This window comes from Canis aureus, chromosome 30, assembly GCF_053574225.1.
Source record: "Canis aureus isolate CA01 chromosome 30, VMU_Caureus_v.1.0, whole genome shotgun sequence".
NCBI lineage: Eukaryota > Metazoa > Chordata > Mammalia > Carnivora > Canidae > Canis > Canis aureus.
The window spans coordinates 14,928,380-14,941,593 of record NC_135640.1 but is presented as its reverse complement, the minus strand read 5'-3'; the positions used below and the strand labels follow the sequence as shown (position 1 = coordinate 14,941,593).

At 33.9% G+C, this 13,214-nt stretch overlaps 1 protein-coding gene across 12 annotated transcripts in view; it reads left to right on the top strand.

The window, feature by feature from the left end:
* Positions 1 to 13,214, top strand: part of ROBO2 (roundabout guidance receptor 2) — a 1,635,852-nt gene that overhangs the window by 827,241 nt on the left and 795,397 nt on the right. The gene's annotated exons all lie outside the window — the stretch shown is intronic.

The following is a 13,214-nucleotide window of genomic DNA, read 5'->3' as shown; positions in this document are numbered from 1 at the left end:
GGCTTCACTGAACTAGGACTATCTTGTTAAACTGTTGAGAAAGCTTGGCTCAAGTTCATCTGTGAGCATGTCCTCCTAATGCACAGTTCTAAGCTAATAGCTCATCTAATGTTACTTATATTGAGTGGATATATTTTATTTGTCAAATCATACATTTCTGGTGTTCTTATAATTGGCATAGCAATGGATGGCTTGATGATACTTCTTTTTTAAAAAGAAATGAAAATTAAATTAAATTAGCATTAAATCAATATTTATTTCATAATGCATATTGTTTTAAAAATTGAAACAACTTACACTCAGAGCCAACTACTTGAGAGAGAAGGAAAAATTACATTTTGGCTCTGTCTATCTGCACATGATATTACACATATTCTTATACACTGCACTCCCTTCCAATCCCACCAGAAATTTCCAGAGTGACAACTGAGCCAAATTCATTTGCTTAGTGATTAAAACTAGAGCAGAATGTCCTATCAAAACTCCTTTACCCACAAAAAAATATTCCTGGACTTCAAATTCTGAAGTTAACAAAATGTGTAACTGTTTCCTACATCCTTTTTCTGCAGTAATAATCATGCTATTGGTACATACCTATTGCAACAATTAATGGAAATGATGCATATAAGAGCTTAGCATAGAGTCTAAGACTAGAGAAATGCTCAGTAAATATTATCATTATTTATTAAGATGATGCTGGTGTTTTTTTCTCCTTGGTATTTTTCCTACTCCTTAATGTCCAAATTAATACAGCTCTGTTACGAGTAGCTTCATACTTAATTTTTGTTCTAAGTTTTTATTTTCATTAAATTCAGGTTTAGAGAGGGTAGAGAGAAGGAGGAAACTATCCCGCTGAATTTCAGTGAGTCCTAATCAAGTTCCAGCTTCAAAATTTAATTTTTTTAATTGTATGTATGTATGTATATGTATGTATGTATTGACCCATTATCAGAGCTGGACTGCCCACACATTTTATAGGTAGAACTTAACTCTCTCCACTTAGTTATTCATAAATTTCCAAGAAATGAAACTTTCAAGATTTCAGTCTCCTGTATTCTCACATCTAATATACGTTTTTTCCAATTTGTCTCTCTGATTGATGTGCACAAGATAGGTATAATGATGGAGATATATTCTAACTTTATTTGACCTAGAAGAATACTAAATTGTTTTAAAGTTTAAATGATACCATAGGCCAGTAGCTTAAAAACTTTTTCCTATAAAGGGCCAGATTGAAGTTATTTGGGCTTCGTGAGCCATATGGTCTCTGTCACAATTATTCAACTATACCATCATAGCATGAAGGCAGACACAGACAACATGTAAATAAATTGATATAGCAGTATCCTAATAAAATTTTACATATGGACGCTACAATTTGAATTTTATATAAATTTCACATGCTACAAAAAGCATTCCTGTTTAGATCTTTTCCAACCATTTTAAATGTAAATTAAACACAAAACAACAACAACAACAACAAAACTTTTAGCTGTGGGCCATATGAAAACAGATGGCTGGCTGGATTTGGCCTATGGACCATAGTTGGCCAAACCCTATTGTATTGTTCTTAATTACTTTCACCAGAAGATAACGTTTAAATTTGTTTCATGAGCTACCAATATCTTGTATAGAGATAGCACAAAATACCACATGATAAAGGACATATATCTATTAAAAAAGGGTAAATGGGGTACACATTGTCACTGTCTTAGAAGTGAAAAAACTGGTTACTCACCTACCAGCCAGTAGAGAGTAAGCCAGAGATTTGGCTGACATGTGAAATAAATATATTTGAAAAGCCCAAAAATGTCAAAAAAAAAACAAACAAACCCTCGAAAAACTCCAAACTATTTAGGTCTACAAGTGTAAGATAACAACAAAAACTGGCATATGGGTGTTTTTTTGTATATATTGTTAGCAACATATTTTCACAAGCCATATCTCTTTTGCTTTCTGCAATGACCTATCATGTTATCAGTGAAGGAACATAACTAAGTACTTCTTATTGCAATAAAAAATAAATCTAATGTTGACAACAACTTAGAAAAACTCTGAGAGTGGGCAGCCCAGGTGGCTCAGTGGTTTAGCACCACCTTCAGCCCAGGGCCTGATCCTGGAGCCTCGGGATTGAGTCCCACATCAGGGTCCCTGCATGGAGCCTGCTTCTCTCTCTCTCTCTTTCTGTCTCTCATGAATAAATAAATAAAATCTTTAAAAAAAACTCTGAGAAATGATCAGTTGTCTGTTTTAAATTGGTTCCAATAGAGGAGAAAATTAAAAGAGTAAGATTTTCTTTTATCTCACCAACTCACCCTCCTTATTCCTAAAAGATTTCAATTATATCATCAGTCAAAAGGAAGGGAAGAAATGACAAAGGAAGTGTTGGTAAGAAGAAAGAACTATCCATTGAGTGCCTAGGTTATGCCAAACACACAATAATATTAATAATAAATGTAGACGTGGGGAAAATATTTGGAGGAAAATGAAAGGATAATTTTGTCCCCTCCAGACACAACACATACTCTTATAAATTCCATCCCTCCCTATTCCTACCTGAAATGGTACGGAGTGCAAGCTCAGCACACCTGACTTAGCCCTTTACCGAGCATATCGTTTAAAGTTCTTTTTATCTCTCTTAACGAACCTCTTATATTTATTTACTAGGGGAAAATGAAGGTCAGAGAAGTTAACTTGTTAAAGTTCATACATCTAATAAAGAGAGACAAAACTGAGACTAGAACAGACACCACTGTCCCCTAATGTAGATGTCGCCAATTTAGTATTAATTTTATGATAAGAAATAAGACTACAGAATTATAACAGTTTGACATGAAAGAGTTTTTTTGTATTGTATCCACTTTATATATGATTTTATAATAACCACAGAAATGATATAGCACATTTATATAGTGAAATATGTTTTAGTGTTCTTTATTTGAGCTTAAAGAGAAAACATCTATTGTTGGAGACACAGAAATTTCCACTAATATTTCAATAGTAGGACCTTTGATATGGTGCATTCAGTAAGTCTTTTTCCTCTAGCAAGGTAGGGGACCTAAGAGAAAGTTTAACAGTGATAATCAAAAGAACCTGAGAGTTGAACACTGATCCTATTATAGCAAATGATTAGTACAGGTGGACCTTTCTCCATGTTCAATGACTGTTGGTAATCCTTAAATAATCAGGCAGCTGCTAGATAGCAAGAAAATGTCAAGTCGAGCACCTGGGTGTTAAACATTTATACAGGCTTGTAGGCCACTTTTGATCTATCTGCCCAAAATGCCAAATGTCAGTGGCTTCACATAGGTTAGGAGGAAAGCACCTCATTAGAGCATAGCTAGAGTTTGCTTAGCGTCCAAGAAACAAAGAATCCTGTACCCTTAGATGCAGGGTGGTTATTTCCCTGTGCACTGAGCTTGCCAGTATTTCCCAGTAGCCTTGGTCCTCTATTGTCTATATGTCTATACATTATTCTTTTCCTTTTTCTCTTTAAGAAGAGCATTGCGATGTCTTTGTTTTCCCAAGCAGAACAATACAAATTACTGTTTAATGGCCTAGGATGCCATTATATAAAGCAGCAGACTGCACTGGCAACTCCAAATTACACTTGGAGTTCTTCAAGGAGTTAATGACTGGTGGCTACTTGCTGTATACCGGGGTAATCATCACAAGATAAGGCAGCGTCTCACAGGATGTTGTGCAGACAGAGGCACGCTGTCTGATTGCCTTCCCTAACCTTCTGTGTGGTTCTGTTCCCCTTGCTATTGTACTGCAGAGGCAGTAATTAGTTTGCGAGGGGCTTGGGGGAGACGGGTTCACAGGGAACTCATTTTCTTTTTTTCAAAGAAGCTGCCCAAGTTCATAAGCTGTGGTGAGTGCCTCACTAAAATCAATGTAGAGTTTATAAGTGAAAAAGGACAAAGAGCATAACACAAAATGAAACTTGATTTTTCCATCCAATTTAAGGGACAGCAAATTTGATTTAAGAAATAGAATGTCAAGAAACAGGAATGTCATGTATTAAGTCAAGGGCTCAGAAAAAATTATATAGCGAGTCCACAAGGAAACTTTGATTCTACTATTGCTCTGCATGTTATACACACCCCCAGCTACACAAATTGAGAACTTAGAACACAGTATAAATAGTAACTATTTCCTCATTTGGCCACATGTAAACTATTGATATTTCTGTATTTCATATAATTCTAATGAAGTTCAAACTAAGATTGAATCTTTATTTTAGCAACTGGTTATAAGTTACGATTTTTAAAAAATCATTGGTATATAAATTCGCCTAGAATTTGGGGTTGGCCTTAAACTTCTCAATTAAAATATCTACCCATCCTGAAGATTAATATCATTTGTTCAACCAAGATAAAGATGACTCCTAAAGAGGTAGTTTCCCCCAAATCTCCAAGGTATCCTGTGGTTGTTCTTGATAACTGGGACTTCCAAGTGAAATCAGAAATTGTATCCAAACTTGAACCTTCAGGACGATAGTAGGAATTTGCCACTAAGCCAAAGGAATTGATGAGGGAATTATCAAGTATATTTTAGGAAGTCTTAACAATGTGCAGCTCCAAACACTACGGCCATGGCATTGCCCCCCTACTGGTGCTAATTTAATCACACTCGTTTTTAATATTGAATGCAAATATCTCTAAAAGCAGTTAAATCCATTTGCAGCAAATTCCTCCTCTCTTACTTGTTCCTACTCTGAATCTCTTTGCCTTCACTACACTTGAGATGACCAATTCTGATGGCGTCATCTTTGACCAGAACATGAATTAAGAGAGTTGGGGCCTTGGTAAACTGGCTTGTTGTGTATTTTGTATATTTACAAAGAGCTTCTTATTCAACCTTTTCTCTAGCTAATCTGGTTATTTCTCATATGTAAACTAAAATATAATCATTGATGGTGTATCCTCGAAACACCCTTCATGGCCCCTTCAGTCATTGCATACTATCAAAGGTTCACACTATCATACTTCTAAACTATAGGTTCATCATGCATTCTTTTGTATTATATATAATGGAATCATATACACTGTAGTCTTGATTATTTGGCTTCTTTCTCTCAGTGTAGTATATGTGTGATTCATCCACGTCATTGCATACCTTTATTCTTATCGCTGTCTTGGTTTCAATGTGTAAATCCACTATATTTTACTTATCCAATTTTCTCTTTGGGTATATGTTTATATTGCTTCCTGCTCTTCACTGTTGTCGATCATACTGTTGTAGATTATACTGCTGTGAGATATTTATTAATTAATATTTCATGTAAAATTTTTTATTGGCCTTTCAGCAGTCTACTTTTATCCTTTGTCAATCTGAGCTCTTTTACAACTGAGCAACTAGAAAAACAGTAGAAAAAAACGTAGAACTTCAGTGAGAACATATTTTACTTTATATACATTCTAGAAACTTTCACTTTTGAATTTAACATCAATAATATCTTTGATTCTAAACAAACTAGCCAAAGTGGACTTTAATGTCATATTTTTAAAAGTAAAGTTTATTCCAAATTTGAAGACACTTGCATTTTGCACTTTAGTAATTGGCCCTTCTGTTAGTTTTGAAGTGGGAATAATAACTGCTATTGAACTCTCATAAGGTTCCTAACTTTAAAGAAAAATCCTATAAATATATTTTATGTAAAGGTAATACATCAAGAGCTTTGAAATTTGGGATAAAGCTGTAGATGGGTTATTATCATTAAAATGGTTTTCTATATCTGAACAATCTATATTATTCATTTCTATATATCATATTTTGATTATGTTTTAAGCCATTTTTTGACCCTACAGCCAAAGGGTTTCATTAAAATTTATTACAGGTTTATTAAATATGGGTTGCAATATAAAATATATCCAGACTAAATCACTTGCGGCATTTCCTGTGCCAATCTATTTAAAATAAAAGTAACACCCTTATGTTAACCTACTAGACTAAAGTATTTTCACTAGGATTTTTATTCTAGCTAACTAATCAGTTTTGGTAAAGCTAATCATTCTTTCCAATACACAATTTCCTTAGTTGTCAAATAGAAATGACTACCTCACAGGATTATTTGTAAGCATTTTTCTAATAGTCTAATACAAATATAGGAAATTATTTTTCTGAGTATATAGGATTTTAATTGTCTTGCAAATCTACTTATTAAACCTACCATTCTTAGTACCTGACCTTCCAGGTTATTTGGGCTCATGGAAGAGGGGCTTAAAACCTCTGTAAGATACCAACTGCAGAATAGTTTCTTTTGACCTACAAAAAATTCGTTTCTTGGGATGACGAGTGCCAATAGTAAGATAAATACCCTTAGTAGTGATGTGGACTCTACATAACTTATCTTAAAATTTTTAGCCATCTGCCACATGGGTGAGAGACAAGAACAAATGATATGTGAGCCCCTAGAGAAGCATAACTTGGAAGTATATGATTTATGGAAAGTTATCTGGAGAGCTGTTTTGTTTATTGTCTCTAAACTTCAAGACCACAGATAAATACTTAAAATTTAGAGAACTTCTTTTGATCTCATTCAAGTAGATAGAACAGAAATAAAGGTATAAATTATTCTACCAAAGACAGTTTTGATAAGACCTTGAAAGATACAAACTAATGCAGTAATAAATATTAGTAATATGTGTATAATTTGCCACCTACTTGATAAAGGAGAGACTGTGTAATAATTAGTTTATTCACTTTCCTGCTTATTTTTGAAGCATTCAGAGAAGGCCATTAGCTTTCATCTGATTAACTTGAATATACTTCCTGGAACAAAAGTGATTCCCCTCGATAATGAAATATCCCCTTCTTTCCATCTAACGTGAAAGAAGGAGAAGTAATAGAGGAAGGAAAGAGAGGAAGGGCATGAAAACATATAAACACAAAACAAAACAAAACAAAAAAACCTTAGCTTTCTGTACTCTTCTTAAATTACTATAGCAGTTTTGCTTAGTGTTCTAGGTTTACTTAATTGGTAATTTTCATGTGTATATTAAGTTACATATTTGTACTGGATCATACATTATAGTTTATTTTTTAAAACTTATTTAATAGGCTTGACTCCAACTGGACACTTAAAACAAATGTTATAAATGCTTTTAACAACTTGTGAGGAAACTCACAATGTATTGGGAGACCATGGTGAGCAGAGAAGGTGGAGTCACTTTTAGATAAGTCATATACAAGCATGGTCCTTGATATTGACACATGACAAGTTTTAGGGTGCTAAGACACAAAGCTCTAGTGAAATGATGCCTTTGCTTGATATGCAGATTTTCTGTTTTCTGTTGTTTCTGTTTATATGGATGGGCAAGCAGAGTGACAAACTAACATTTATGGGGTGCAGTCTACCCATAAGGAAATGTCCTAGTTGCTTAACTCTTTTGGCAAATATTTACTGATCTCCTATCTTCTGTGGATACAGAGGCAAAGGTGCATGGGGGTCACAGTCTCGAGGGAGACAGTAAGAGTAAACAAATGAGAGAGTGATGAGTGCCAACAGCCGTGCTGGCTCATGTGAAGGGCAGCACTGGAGGTGAGCCCCTGGAGCTCTACTGGGTGCTCAAGGGAAGCTTCTCAGAGGAGACAGTTTGAGCTTAGAACCAAATTTCAGGAGCGATTAACTCATGTGAAGATCTGAAGGGAGACAAGCATTCTTGGCAGAGGGAACTGCAAGGACAAGAGCTTTTAGGCAGAACAGCACATGGTATGTTTATGGTATAGAAAGAAAGCCAGTGATTTATAGTAGCCTGTTACCTAACAGTGATAAGTGCACAGACCAAGAAGTGATGTCATAAATAACAGAATCCTTAAATTAATAATAGTAATAGCTAATATTTATTGGTGACTTTGTGCATTAAGGTCAAAATTTTGGCATAGACTACCCCGAAAGACATACAGCCCTTGGATTTGAATCTTGGTTCTGTCAGTTATTAGCTTGGCAATTACCTTTAAATTTCTTAATCTCTCTTCATCTCTTCTTACCTTTCTTTAGAATGGGAATAATAATGGTGCCTACCTCCTGTGGTTGATCTGAATATTAAATAACATGATAACATTTAACATTCAGTGAGTACTTACCAGGAGCCAGTACTTTAATATGAATTCATTTTTAACCTTGCCAGAATTAAACCTCGTTAGTCTAACATCAGAGCATATGCTCTTTTTAATAAGCACACCATGAAGCATTTATATGAATTCTTTGTACGTGCTCACTAGCAAAACACTATAGAGAAAAAAAAACATTAAAACATTATAAGACCTGATGCACTCCAATGAAGAACAATAAGGGTAAATATTGCATTGTGGTTATAGTCCTTCTTGGAATAATCCCAAAATATTATGAGCATTTTGAGAATTGGAGCTGTGGCCTATTCATTTTCAAAGTTCCATATCATAGTATCTGCCACATAGTAGGCTCATAATAAATGATGGTTGAATGAGTAAATAAACTTTAGCATTTCTGCAGGTGAATTTTTCTTTAGCTGAATTCTTTCGTTTTTCTTCTCTTGACTGTGTCAATATAAATGTCTTTCCTTTGCACTTTCATTTTTGTTGTTTCTGCTCCACTTCACTTTTGATTATTTTTTTCCAACTACATGTTCCACTGAACACTTCTACAGCTGGGAATATCTACTTTTCTCTTGAAAGCCTTTAGTTTTACTCCTCCCCTTGAGTGCTTTCTTCATATCATTTAAAATATATCCTGCCACCAATATATCTTGAAAAGAGAGCTAAGCATCTTTTCTTTTGGTCACTGCTTTTACTTTGATTTCTTTATTTATTTCTGTATATGTGTATAGTTATGTGTGTGTGTTTATATATATATGCATACACATAATATATATATTATGGTTATTGAGATATTAATTTTTTGCTATTATTCCAGCATGGATCAGTAATATATAAAGATATATAAAGCTTTATTATTTCTTGCTTGTGAAGCTTCTTAATTATACTGTCCTACTTCCATATTTGTGTGTGTGTGTGTGTGTGTGTGTGCATGAACGTGCATGTATGTGAAGTGTATTCCAAACTGTTGGCATTTATATCTAAATAAGTATCCTTCATGTCTTACAGACTGAATCTAAATATTTGGCCTGTGGGTCATTTTCTGTTTTCTGCCATCCTGTCTGTTTTATAAGGCACAGTAGAAAGTCTGCCCTACCAGACACATCTTTTGGTATGCTGGAATATGTAAGAAGGTTAAGTCATTTTTCTTTTCCTTCATATTTCTTTAGAGGTGGTGGAGCGTTACACATCTACAAATTGAATCTTTTCTTAATTCACTTCTTGGTCGAACATCTTCAAACTTGGATCTTGCACATCTCCAAACATAGCCGTGGTATCCTAAATTAAAGTCCACCCCTGTATTTCTTTTTCATTTACAGACCAAAGAAAGAGCCCCTGTCCCTCCCTTGATGTGAAATCAATTTCCTTCTTTGTATTGAGGCTTGTTTCTCTTGTACTAAGATTACATCTAGTCTTCTTCCTCTAGCTGTCTGTGTTCTTAATGCATTACATGGTTCTGCTTGAAGGTCTGCTTTCTCTATATCTGGGTGATTTTAATTAGTCTTTTGAAGTTTCTTTTGAAATCCTCTTCTCTTTCACTTTTGATTATATACTGTCTACAATTTTCCTTATCATAGTCTCTATGTTAATTATTTTCTATATTATTACTTCTTCTGGAATTTTAATTCTAGTCATCAGAGTATTGGTCTGCTTATTTTCTGTGTGTGTGTGCATGTGTGCACACATATGTGTATTATAGGTACACACATACACACACAGATGTATTTTCCCCTTTTAAAATTCTTCTCCATTTTCTTCTTGAACACCCAGTTGAATAGAAATGAGTTCCTATTCTTGCATGAGAATTCAAGATACCTCGATGAGTAAACAAATGTTCTTCAAATAATAAGGTGACTCTGATGGCACAAAGGTCTCTAAAATAAGTACGTATTAGCAAATCCTATCTGGCCAAGTTTTTGAAAAGATGGTTCCTTGGATTTTGCTTTGAAAGCTGAATAGGAGCGTGCCAGAAAACGTGAATAAAAAGGAAACATTAGAAATAGTGACTTTAAAAGCAGCTGCATCTTCTGAAAGAAAGCACATCAAATTCTCAGAGATGCCAGCCAAAATGGCTGGCATATTTACCATTTAACACTACACAGTAGAAAAAAAACAAATAAATAGATAAGACTGCATAGCAGATTTCCCAGCAACACTTAATGGGGAAAAACTTTAGTCTACAATAGAGAAAATTGTAGTTAAGGTACCTTATCTGGTACTCAAATGATAAACATCTGGTACTCCAATGATAAAATTTGTGATCTACTTCATATATATATATATATATATATATATATATATATATAATGACATTCACCTTGCCTATTGTATTTATTATATTATCTTTATAAATTAACCTATGTTAATATATCATATATGATTTCTTTAATATATACATTTATAGTATGCATATATAAAAAATTTCCCTATCTGCTTTATGTGGTAAATTTTTAATTTGTGCATATGATAAGAAAACTTATTATTAGCTCTGTTGTCTCAGTATTACACTTTGGACCAAACTGTGAACTGCACAATCACAGTTAGAAATGAGTAGTTACTGACTTATAATTTGTGGGTGCATTTTTATGATGGATTCATTAGAAATTAGAATTAATACAGTGAAGCCACATTTATCTACATAAACAAATTGGGAAAGATATTTAGGAATAGAAGGTACAACATAGGGAGTGTAGTCAAAGGGACACTGTACAGTACAGATGGTAGTTACATCTGTGCTGGGTACAACATAACAGTATAGAGGGGGTGAATCACTAAGTTGTATACTTGAAACCAAGGTAACATTGTGTGTCACCTATACTCAAGTAAAAAAATGGGGAAAGAAGGTTTTTAAACTTCTAGCTACCAAAGAATTACACTGATTTATTTAAATTGTTGCAATTTCAAAAGGTTAGTCTCTCATATGACTTATGTGAAATAGTTGTATATGTAGTCATTCAGTTCTATTGTGGAATGATACATCTTAGTTCTGTGTAAATGATTATTTATTGAATTATATTTTTTCTCAGGATGTCAGGAATGGGATCCTTTAGGTTATCCTGAACTTGCAGGTTTTGCTTGTAATTGAAACTGCAGCTCAGGCTCCTGCAACAAATTAGTTATCAGCTTCAGTATTTTCGTTTCCTACTGTGTTCATCCATGAGAATAACATATCCAAACATCCTTTTTAAAATGCCTATTTTCCATTTAATGAAAAATTTTAGCTTTCTTCAATTATTGACAGGCCGTGTTGTAGAAGACTCCCTACAGATATGTTCATTGGTAAGAACACCTACTAAAATATTTTATTTGCCACCTGCTTCAAAAGTAAATAACTAATTAAAAATTGAGAATTCTTTCAATCATCTTTGGTTCTTACTATTTATTAGTCCTGGGTACTAATTTACAAAAGAAATAGAGTGAGTTCTGCGTGTGTTTCTACTCTTCTCAATAACATCACAATGAAGAGCATTAATAACAAAAGGTGGGGTAACTTCAGTCCTATTGTAAATTAGTGTGCATGATGTTTTTTTAAAGTCTGATATGATTTAGAATAACATAATAAATGAGCATCAATTATATATACTCTGAAGAGGTTTTTACTGTTTTACAACAATATAAAATATAAAAAAAATACTTAAATAACTGAGCAGATAAATTACAATGAGGTTCTTATCACTCATATTAGAAAGGAAAGAGTAATGAGTCTGGTTATAGACGTGGAGCCAATGTAGCCAGGTATGGTTATCATATTGTCAGTGATTAGAGGATGAATAACTTAGTGGAAAGAGTGGGAAACTAATGTGGAAGTAATGGTACAGGGAAGCAACTGTGTTTTGGAGAAAGAGCACTAATCTCAGTCACATTTCCAAGGTGGGATCCTGGCTCTCTCAATGATCACCTTGTGAGAATAAACACTCTATCCCCTTAGAAGAACATTCTGTTTCGAGAAAGTAAAACATTCACTCAATCAATTAATAAAGGAGTGAAATGCTTTATTAGTTTCCAATTGTGCTTAATTAGTTTCCCTCAGTGCTTAATAAATGATCACATACTTAACTTAAAACATCAATTATCTCAAACCACATGTTACCCCTTTTTATCATCCCACTTTTGCTTATCATTGTTTCTGCTCTTTTAAAAAAATAGGGAGGAGGTGTTCTTTTTATTTGTATTTATTTATTTAAGACAGCGGGTCAGAGGGGCAGAGGGAGAATCTTAAGCAGACTTCACACTTAGCATGGAGCCCAATGCAGGGCTCCATCTCACAATCCTGAAACCATGACCTGAGCTGAAATAAGGAGTCTCAACGCTCAAACAACTGATCCACTCAGGTGCCCCAGAGGTTATCTTTTGAGATCACCTTATATCCTTTTTTTTTTCCAATGTGAGGATAATGTGAAGAATTAAGAAAAATAAGAAAAAAACCATTCAAATAAAGAATGTAGATAAAGGAAATGGAAAATACAAAATAAAGATCAGTAAACAGGATAGTTTTTATATTATTGCAGAGTGAAAGTAATAAAATCTAGAATCATGGAGAATACATTGGAAATAGGAAAGGAGGGGTGTATATGAGGGATATTATAATGCAAGAATTGTAATAAAGTGAATGATTAGTACATTATGCTGGCAGAATTTAGAGTTCAAAATATCAAGAAACTTTTAAGATGACTCCAAGAACCTGGGTGAATGTTACAATACAAATATAAAAATCACAAGCACTACAGAATCATAAAGAACAAAAAGGGTAGAGAAAAAGGTGACTATTTAGTTTTAGTCATTAAATAACATCAGAGAGCAGAGAAACAGAGAAAGTTCTATTCTAATATTCTTGTTTTAAAAATAAGAAAGGTACTCCTTACTCTGACAAAGCTCACAAAATCAGGGCACATTCAGGACCCCAAACCAACTTTTTTGATTATTTGTAACTAGAATGACAATTTTTCAGACCATAGTTGCCTCCCAGTGTTGAATTTGGGTGAAAGAACACTATCAGACTTAACAAATAACAGATATAAAGATAATACAGACAATACTGGGAAAGGTAGCTGCATTAGAGGAAAATACTTGGGTATTACTGTGTAGAAATAAAGCATTTATCAGATGAGCTCTCCAAGAGAAGCACAAAAAGA